The following is a 10,523-nucleotide window of genomic DNA, read 5'->3' as shown; positions in this document are numbered from 1 at the left end:
CCTGCTCTAAGCTACTCTGATTTCCATATGCAAGAAAGGGAGCTGATAAATGTTTTAAAGAAATAAGTCCTTGAGACTTTATTACAGTCCAAATCTGGATCAAATTGTCTATGGCTGTTGGTAAAAGAAGTTTAAATGTATGTACAACTATATTTAGTAATTTTCTTTGTATGTAAAAACTAAGTGATTTAACGTTGTATTGTATTTTAATTTTATTAATAAAAGTGTAAAAAAAAAAGAAGTTTAAAGAGATGAAAGATACAATCATGAGAGGGAAGTTGAGAAAGTTGCGCTCCACAGATGGAAATCCCTTCCATCAACAGAAATCATCAGTGAACCTGAGCAAACTGAGGTGAAATCCAGATAAAACAGAGGTTCTCTGTGTTCTATGCTCCAGAGTCCACAAGATCACAGAGCACCTGTTTCTGGATGTGATTCTAACCCTAACCCAGCCTCAATTCTAACCCTAACCCAGCCTCAATTCAAGGTGTTAACATTGATATACAAAGCCCTAAATGCCTTGGGCTCCACCTGCAGGAGTACCTGAGCCCATATGTACCTGCCTGGATCACAAAGGGGAGGTGCTCCTGATGGTACCTTCCTCCTGCTGAGGGGCAGGGGTCCATGGCAGGGCTTTCACTGTGATTGCCTCCAGGTTCTGGAATAGTCTCCTACTGGGGATCTGCCATGAACCTACCCTTTATGGGTTTAGATGCATGGAGAAGACCTTCCCCTACACCCAGGCATTTGGCTAGCCTCCCTGGAAACCCCTTCTACAGCTGCTAGTCTGGGGTTATTTTAATGCTATTTTAATTGTTATGTTTTTGCTATGTTTTAATTGTGTTTTTAATTGCTTTTAACCTGTGTAAGCCATATAAGGATGCTAGTATAAGAGTCTAATGAAATAAATTCTTGTGTTGTCATGTTAGAAATGGTTGTGTTAACATCCCATAAGGCACACCAAGCAATAAAGTGGTTTTCTTTGCTAAGAATCACTGATACTGCTGTGACCTCTGGTTTTAGAGAACAGGACATTCTTTTGGACTTGCTCCACTGCAGATGGCAGGAAGATCCCCCCCACCCCCGTGTTCTATATGAGAAAGTATACCATAGCTTCAATAAGTAATGCAAAGGCTGCTGCAGGGTTGTAATCAAGTTCCTCGCTGGCTGAATCACTCTGATTGCTGATGAAAATACAGCCGCTATCGATCCCCTGATAACACTGATTGCCCTCCTCAGGTCAACACAGAGCCCCATCCCATTGTTTAGCCAATACAGTATTCTGTTCACTACATCAATTACCCTGACCTCGGGGCTTTGAAAGCCTCCCCACTTGGCCATTTCTACTGACAGCTGTCATGCTAATGAATCCACGTTGACATTATAATTAAACCATTATACAAAGCAAGATCTTTGCACTTGGCCATACGGCTAGCAAGAAAGTCCAGAGGGAATCTTAAAAAAAAAGAAAAGAGGTTCAGCTTGATAGGAAATGTATTTTTGGGCTAGGGAGGGCTCTATTATGTCAGGATGAGGCCCTGGACTATATTAGTTCGGGACCCCCACTCATTTTTATTCTCACAGAAATGGCACTTAAACATAAATCCTGAAAGTTCTGTTTTTACATATATACAAAGGCTTTAAATATATTTTAGATTGTAAAGGCCTATGGCTCTATACAATATACTTGTCATCATAAATATGAAGGCAAACATTCGATTAAACATATCTTTTTTCCCCCTGTTTTGGAGACTGTAACAGCACCCACTCCCTAAGGGAAGACAGCGGCCCCAAAAAGAGAGTGAAGCCTGTTTCTGAGGGTAGATATTAGAGTAGCTGAATTCGTTGGCCTAAGGCACTCTCCTCAACTCACACACACACACACAGGCCTTTTAAATAGGAATCCTGTCAGGGCAAACTAAACTATAGTTTTTAAATGCTGCCACCATAAACTGCACCAAATGAAATGCATAGAGAGGCTCTTGAATGTTTAAAGACAAAAACTGGATTTTTATTTTAACAAACTTCTCAGGATGATGGTTCAGAGGGGCACATAAGTATTACTTTAGGCAGGTAATGGTTGCAGAACAGGTTTCTTAGTTATCACAGGTTTCAGTTTCAGACAGACTTATTCACCCACGGGTGCCTCTTGAGGGAAAACTTTCCACCTGCAGTCAAGCACACTACTAGTTCACCCGTCCTTTATCACAAAAGGGAATGGTCACTGACTTTAGGAGGGCTCCCACATGAAGTTTCCCTAATTCAGAGAACCAGGCTATCTAGCCTATATCAACCACTGTTCCACCCTGACAGTCTGAGATTACGTTAGAGGAATCTGGCCACCTAGCCTTCCTCTCTCTGTCTCTCACTGACCTCACTGCCACTAGTAGACACGATCTCCAGACTGAAGGATCTGTGAGCTGACACGATCTGTGTCTGACTACTCAAAATGTTTCTCTCTCCATACAGTCTCAATTCCCCAATTCCTTTCTGACAGGCTTCTTCCTGCTTTTATACCACCTAGCTCCCCCTACCTGTGGCTCTAGGCCAGTGATGGGGAACCTTTTAGAGACTGAGTGCCAGGGGCGGAGCAAAGGGAAACTGCGTCCGGGGCATGCGTGCGCCCTGCGCCTCTGGCACACACCCCATCTGCCCCCGCCCTGCCCTGGAACACCCCAAAACACCCCGTCACACTCCTGGAACACACTTGTCATGCCCTCGCCCCCTTGATGCTATGCCACTGCCAAGTGCCCAAACTGGGGTGATGGCGCATGTGCCCACAAAGAGGGCTCTGAGTGCCACCTCTGGCACACGTGCCGTAGGTTTGCCACCACTGATCTAGGCTAACTGCGTCTCCGCCAGCCAATCAGGAGGTGTCTACATTTACATTAAGCGTTGCTAAGGCCAGCTTTTCTGCACCTTCTAAAAATTAACTTTTTTACCTAGGCCTAATCCGTCACAGGGACCCTTCCTATTGGGAGGTCCCAGAGTATAGCTTATCTAGCTTCTCCCTAACCAACTCCTATGTCCTGTGAAGAGAGAGAAGAGCAGGCAGTCAGAGTGAGCAAATGACTAGAGGCCATTGCTCTAGGGAGTGTTGAGCTCCCCCGTGCACCCCACTAACCTTAGTTTACAAGCAGCCTGGTGGGAACTACCTTAGTTTAAAAGCAGCCTTTAAAAGCACTTTCCGAGAGACTTTCCAGGAGTTCCAGGGAACTACACTTTCCAGGAGACGTTGTGAGCCCCAACTCCTGCAGGGAGAGGGGGCAGGATGATTTTCCACCCTCACTGGTTCGTGCCCTGTGCAAAACGCATCCCCACCCCAGTGGCGTAGTGGTTAAGAGCAGGTGTACTCTAATCTGGAGGAACCGGGTTTGATTCCCCACTCTGCTGCTTGAGCTGTGGAGGCTTATCTGGGGAATTCAGATTAGCCTGTACACTCCCACACATGCCAGCTGGGTGACCTTGGGCTAGTCACAGCTCTACAGAACTCTCTCAGCCCCACCCACCTCACAGGGTGTTTGTTGTGAGGGGGGAAGGGAAAGGAGTTTGTATGCTCCTTTGAGTCTTCTACAGGAGAGAAAAGGGGGATATAAATCCAAGCTCCTCCTCCTCCTCCTCCTCCTCCTCTTCTTCCTCCTCCTCCTCCTCTTCTTCTTCTTCTTCTTCTTCTTCTGCTTCTTCTTCTTCTTCTTCTTCTTCTTCTAGCTATGCCTCTGCTTCCTCTGCAAAGTCTTCCTTGGTGGTCTCCCTTCCAAGTACTGTCCCAGCTTCCTAGATCTGTCGAGATCAGGCTTTTCCATGCCACCTTCCCTCCCTTAACAAAGAACTACTTTTGAATAATGGAAAATAACTAAAGCTGCTCCCCCACTGCACCCAAATATATTACCAAGTCTTGTTCTGTCCTAGAAACAATGTGCACTAGGAAGAGCATCAGAAATGAAGCTGTCGCCTAATAAGCACAGAGAGTTGTTTCTGCATGGTCCAAATATTCTGGGTTGAGCAAGGGAAACATCCCGGTTTGGCCAAGAAACTCACATGGTTCCCGATCCTAACGTGGGTTTGTCCCGCAATATTTCCCTCATCACGGGATTTTTAAAAATCGCCAATTTGGCCATTCTTTTCCAAAATCTTGCGTTGAACCTGCTCCCATGCAAACACCACAGGAGCAGAACCAGTTTATTTTTCCCTCCCAGCCGCCTGATCTTCCTGCCCCGCTGCCTGCCCCCCTGTTCTCCCCACCTGATGTCATGTCAGTTTTCAACTCTGCTGAGCTGCCGACCATTGCAGCTCACCCTTCCTGAAACATTCCCCCAAGCACGATTTTTGCTCATGGCATAGACCAGGTGCCATTTTTGCCTGGGTTAATCAGGAGTGGAGTCCCAGAATGTCCCTGTTTTCTTTTCTGTACATGTACTGGTTGCTCAGAGTGCATAGCTGGGGAGATGTGCACTTTGGCCAAATGTTAGTGGGCACATCATGGCGGGGGGGGGGGGTGTCTCTCGTTTTCTACAAAAATACGAGAACAAGAGTGGGAATGTGATGTGATGCTGTGCCCCATTGTTTTTTGCTGCCACTTGCCATGTTGAGGCCTGGTTATTCAAGAGGGGATGCAGTAGCACTGGAATAGCCACCAAACTGGCCGTAACTCATGAGCTACATAGTGGCGATACCTGGAGAAGACAATACTGAGCTTGACAGATGAGTGGGCTTCCTTAATACAAGGCAGTTTTCATACGTTTGTGTAAGCAGTGGCTTAGTCACACACTACTGGATCAGCAATGAGTGGAATAATTTGGCTGAAAAATGAGAATGAACCATCTGGGCTATTCCCCCCCCCCCCACACACACTGTAACGTCTTACTTAACCACTAGGTATCCCCCCCTTTACATGATAAAGTATCTAACACAGAGAGATACACACAATATCAGCAAACGCATAGTGCCTTGCTCCTTAGCCTTAGGATCCAATAAAGGTGGAAAACAATTACAGGCTGTTCTGAACATATTTACCTAGAAATAGGCCCCATTCATTACTCTCAAACGGCCCCATGTGCTGACGATAGAGTAGACGCCTTTGTTTCTATATGTATAACGGGCATTGGTCTCTGGCTGATAACCTGATGCTATTTCTTTGTTAATTCCCCCTAATTTGACATCTCTCTTTCAAATCTCTTTATCAATAATAATAAAAAGGGAGAAGGTGAGGGCCCAGACGGTGGCTTTTTAGTGCCCTGTCTGTGCCACAGATGGGTCCCCTGGATCCCCTGTGTAATCCTCACTGACGGAAATTTTACAAGATCCCCACCACTCTTCAATTACCTCCCTTGGTCTGTCAAGACTCCAGCATCTCAAATTCAGTTAGGTGGTGTTTGGAGCGCCGCCAAAGGCCAGCCGATGCTCCTAATGACAGCCAGCTGAGGGGACACTGAGAGGGGCCAGATTCGATTTGGCGGCCCTCTAATCGGATTAGGGGTGCAGGGTTTCTATTTTCTCCAAGGTTGGCAGTAGCCAGGATGAATGATGGCCAAAGGATGAGCTGTCAATGTCAACAAAGGCTTAGAAACAAAATAATAATAATACTAATAATAGGAGGGGGTTTTTTTAAAAAAAAAGGGTTTGAAATGAACAGTCTGAGAAGTATCCTGTGGGTTCAGCAGCAAATGCGAGCGGCTGAGTCAATTGTTTTGGCGACAAGGTTCCCTTTGCACTCTCTGCCCGCAGCAAAAATTACCTCAGGTTTACAGGCAGGGAAATGTCAACCGCTGAAATTCCCCAGAGGTTGTCGTTTTGAATTTTAAATTTGCGGTTTTTAAGTTCTGATGTAATCAAGTGAACGCCCATTGTCAATATACTGGGTTGGAGGATGGGGGTGGTAAAAGAAAACATTGACATCTCCTGGGTCTTGTACCAGAACTGTTTTGCTGAAATATGTCACTGTCTATCAGAATCCCGAGATGGAGCCAAAATGGAATCTGCATTGAGGGATTGTAAGCTCTGTCCACAACCGGATTTGTATCACTTCATTTTCTGACTCCTGTTGCATAATACTTGTACAATAATAATCTATCAAAAATCCCTCACATCAGGCCTTTCCACTGTCACTTAGCCAGAATTTTCTCCTCATTCTGTCCTGTCTCCAAAAAAAGCACAAAAGGTGTATGTGGAAAGGCTGGATAAAATGGAAGGAAACTGCGTCCGCCTGATCCTATTATCCTGCTTTCTTCATGTTTGTAGTTAACACTAGGCTGGCAGTTCAGTTCTAAACAAGGCATCAGCCTTGTCTGTCCCTTGACTTCAGGGTGCTTAGAAGGGTTTAACTTTTCTTAGGATTGAACTGTAAGTGTGTGCAAGTTAGGTGTGGTGGCTCTCATCACAAGAAAAAATGGATCCATGAAGCAGAAATTGACTGCAGCACAATGGACAACAGGCTGAAAAAAGCCCAACTAGATGACAAAAGTTGGTTCAATCTGTGGGAGCAAAGAAACTAGTTCAGAATCTTAATTGCATTAAAAAATAACCAAAGCATCTAACCTAAATAAGCCACTGAAAATTCCACTAAAACCCCAAGGAAAGTTCCACTGATATGAGTTAAAAGCAATAGAAATAATCTTGTGATCTGCCTTGAGACTCAATGAGAAAGATGGATTATAAGCAAAGGGAGAAGAAGATTTTGGATTTATACCCCACTTTTCTCTCCTGTAAGGAGACTCAAGGTAGCTTACAAATTCCTTTCTCTTCTTCTCCTGACAACAGACACCTTGTGAGGCTGAGGTGGGGCTGAGAGAGTTCTGAAAGAACTGTGACTAACCCCAGGTCACCAGGCATCATGTGTAGGAGCAGGGAAACAAATCTAGTTCACCAGATGAGAGTCTGCTGCTCATTTGGAGAAGTGGGGAATGAAACCTGGTTCTCCATATCAGAGTCTACCAGTCTTAACCACCACCCCAAGCTGTACAAGGGAAGTGAATAAAAAAATTAAAATAATGAAAGTGCGAGTCAACAGAATTCGAGCTGTAATTCTGAGCATGTAGAACAAATTTGTTTTTCTAAAATCATCATCATGATCACTTTTCATGTAAACATGTGAAAAATCAGGTATGAGAAATTTGACAGATTCTGTGCTCACCTTAATATTTCATGAGTAAAGGACCATATACTGATTGGTGAGACACTGTTTTAAGGAAAAATCGTGATGTAAATCTTAGTGAAAAATTCAAAAGCAACGTCTTCATAAGACCAAAAGAGAAGTTTTTGCTTCTTAATGTCATGGTGCAGTTCAGATACATAATGTGTTAGAGATGTGTTGTACGAGGCATGAGACAGTGATGATCCATGCACATGGTAGAATAGCACAATTCCTGTTCTTTGAGGGGAACAAAGCATGAAAATCAAGCCTGATCAATGAAGTGTCAATCTTACACAAATAAGCAGAAGTCTTGTGGCATCTTAAAAACCTACAAAATTGCATTACAGCACACGTTTCCAAAGGATAAAGCCGATTTCAAATGCAATACATTTGAAGGACTCTAGTCCTTCAATCCAAGAATCCAAGAGCTTCTTCTGGATTAAAATTGTGTACAGTGGAGCCTCGATTTTCATTGGTAATCCGTCCGAAAAGAATCGATGAAAACCAAAACCGATGAAAACCGAGGCAAAATTTTCCATAGGAATCAATGTAAATCCAATTAATCCGTTCTAGGCACTCCAAAAAACATACCAAAAATACATTTTTTTTGGTGAATAAACATAGTGTTTAATGCTGAAAACAGTAACAAACAATAACACTAGGACCAGCTTCAGAGCCAGTGGATCAATGTCGCACCAGAAAGCTGTCCAAAGAGGTCTGTTTCTGACGCCTCTTTAAGATTTGTCTGAAATGGGGCAAGACATTGTCATTAAACAAGTTGCAAACAAGGGCCTGCAACAGCTTTGTCCGGGTGATTTTTCTCCACAAACCCCTGCACCTTACTGCAAATCGATGAAAACCGAGACAAATTTTTCACTGAAAAAATCGATGAAAACCGAAACTGATGAAAACCAAAGGCAGTGAAAACCGAGGTTCCACTGTAGGTCTTTAAGATGCCTCAAGACTCCCGGGTATTTGTGCTGCTACAGACTATGTACAGTCCTGTTGGAATTACCCCAGTGTAAACCCACTGAAATCCGTGAGTTGACATTATGTGCCCTGACGAATTTGTATAAGTTGTCAGTACAATGAATGGAGAAAAGGTAAAGGTAAAGTTTCCCCTTCAGTTGTGTTCGACCCTGGGGTACCACTGCAAGACGTGATTTCATAGGCAAGCCGTTTTTGTGGGGTAGTTTGCCATTGCTTTCCCCAGCTATTCTTTACCCCCTAGCTGTGTGCTAGGTACTCATTTACCAACCAAGGAATGGATGGATGGCTGAGTTGACAATGAACCAGCTGCCAGGATATCTGACCCACAGGGGGCTCAAACTCCTGACCGTGTGAGTGGCAATGCAAGCACTTAACCACTGCACCATGCAGCTCCTGTACAATGGAGAGGCAGGGCACAATTAAATGGGAGACGTCCCATTGAAAGGTTGGTGGACTTCTCATCTAAAACCTTTGTGCCCCATCTTCAAATGGATAGCCATGAATCTGCCTGACACTGAATCAGACCATTAGTCCATTTAAGTCAATAGTGTCTACTCAGACTGGCAGCTGCTCTCCAGGGTCTGTACTCTTTCCCATCACCTAATGCCATATCCTCATAACTGGAGATGCTGCCAACTGAGCCTGAGAACTTTTGCATGCCAAGCAGATGCACTGAACCACAGCCACATCACTCTCACTTTTTAAAAAAGGAAATGTCAACTTTAGCGTTCCACCAGATCATGATTGCATAGATTTTCAGACCCTTTACCCATCATGCAATGCCCGCTGCATTGATATTTGTTCCTCAAAAGACACCATCGTTGTCCACAACTCAACAGATCACCGTTTTCTAAAAACTCAACTCATGGCTCTCTAGAAACAGATTCTTCGCTTCCAGTCCAAGGCTGCCCTCGGGAACCTTCTTGTCTACGGCGTCTATTAAAGGCCCCCAGCCTTACCTCAGTGTAGAGAGAGGAACCCTGGCTTTTTTCACTTGCGCCACATTATCACAGAAAGGTGGATTAGAAGTTATCTCAGCTCTGCTTTCTTTCAGGACTCCTTGGCAACACAACCACCAAGATATAAATATGTGCTACAATTTTTTTTAACAGAGGGCATGCAGGCAAGCAAGGAGGGAGCAGAATTTCAAAGACATCGAAACAAACAGAACAAAAGAAGCCAGAGAAACATCATATTTTCAAGGTCGGTCTTGCAATGCTGTGAAAGTAACTTCTGCAAGGTTCTTTCACATTGTACGATCTTTGATGGAAGACCTCTGTGACTGGATTGCAGATGGCAGAAGACCCCTAGTTTACAAAGCACATGGAGATCGACAGAATTTTTTTGGGGGGAGGGGGGGAGGGGTGTTTAATCGTTTGCTTTGGTCAAGTGACTAGAAGTACAATTCATAAAGGATGTAATTCCCCAGGCCTTTAAGAGTAGGCAATGCATACTCATCCTAAGCACCCATTTGGATCATTTATAATACAAACTTGCAGTTACTCCAGTGTAAGCCCACTGATTTCAATCAAAGCTAGCACTGCATAGTGTCCTAAAGTGAGATGTCCAAATACTTGCCTAGCCACAATGCATAACTTAAAGTTGCAAACCATTAAGAGAATCAGCTCATGCAAATGCAGAATGATCATGTGTGGCAAACCCATTGTACAAGCAGGCGTTTTTTCTTTCAAAACAATCATAAAAGAGGGGTAATTTCCAACCAGCAATGAAATACTGCCAATGAATTATCCTGCTGTTGTCTGCGAGATCCGACAGATTTTTTTAAAACAATACCAGTGAACCATCTTGCTGCTGTCCATGAGATCCAACCTATTTTTATGCTGTGCATTACTGAATGTTAGATTGACTGTGAGATGGATGCCTATAGGGGGGATCTTACAACTGCAATTACTGCAGCTTTTTATACAATTTGCAGCCAATTTTTACATGGGCAAACACAAAAAAAGGCACAGATTTTGCAGTCTTGATAGATGCTCAGAAGAGAGAGGGGCACGTTTCAGCAAACCTGACATTCTTCAAAATTAATAAGGTATTTGAGGGTCCCCTTTTGCTCACGGTCAACCAACATATGAGACTCATGGCTGCAATGGAGATCGGCACACTTAAGCATATAGCAGGCTGTAGCCTACAGAAGTCTGTACTATGTGGTAACCAGCATGTCTGATATAATTTTCCCTGCAACGTGCACTGCAATCCTATACACAGTTACTCCAATCTAAGGATGCGTTCCTAAGGACAACTTCCTGACAGGAAGCCCCACTGAATAAAATGGGACATACTTCTGAGTAGATTTGTGCCATCAGCAAAGAGGTCAGGCAGACCACTTTGGTAGGTGACCCCCTGACCTCAGCTCTCTGTCCCTCTGTGCTGCTTGATAGGGCAG

General features: G+C 44.1%; 1 long non-coding RNA gene across 1 annotated transcript in view; it reads left to right on the top strand.

Annotated features, from left to right (window-relative positions):
* Nucleotides 1-9,292, top strand: part of LOC125440787 — a 17,548-nt gene extending 8,256 nt beyond the window's left edge. The window contains exon 3 of the long non-coding RNA XR_007245748.1: nucleotides 9,232-9,292. This is a non-coding gene — a long non-coding RNA (uncharacterized LOC125440787). The remainder of the gene's footprint in view (nucleotides 1-9,231) is intronic.
* The last annotated feature ends 1,231 nt before the right edge of the window (nucleotides 9,293-10,523 follow it).

The sequence above is a fragment of the Sphaerodactylus townsendi genome, linkage group LG11 (genome assembly GCF_021028975.2).
Source record: "Sphaerodactylus townsendi isolate TG3544 linkage group LG11, MPM_Stown_v2.3, whole genome shotgun sequence".
Classification (NCBI taxonomy): Eukaryota; Metazoa; Chordata; class Lepidosauria; order Squamata; family Sphaerodactylidae; genus Sphaerodactylus; species Sphaerodactylus townsendi.
Note: the sequence above shows the minus strand (reverse complement) of the source record. Positions and strands in the feature narration are given on the sequence as shown.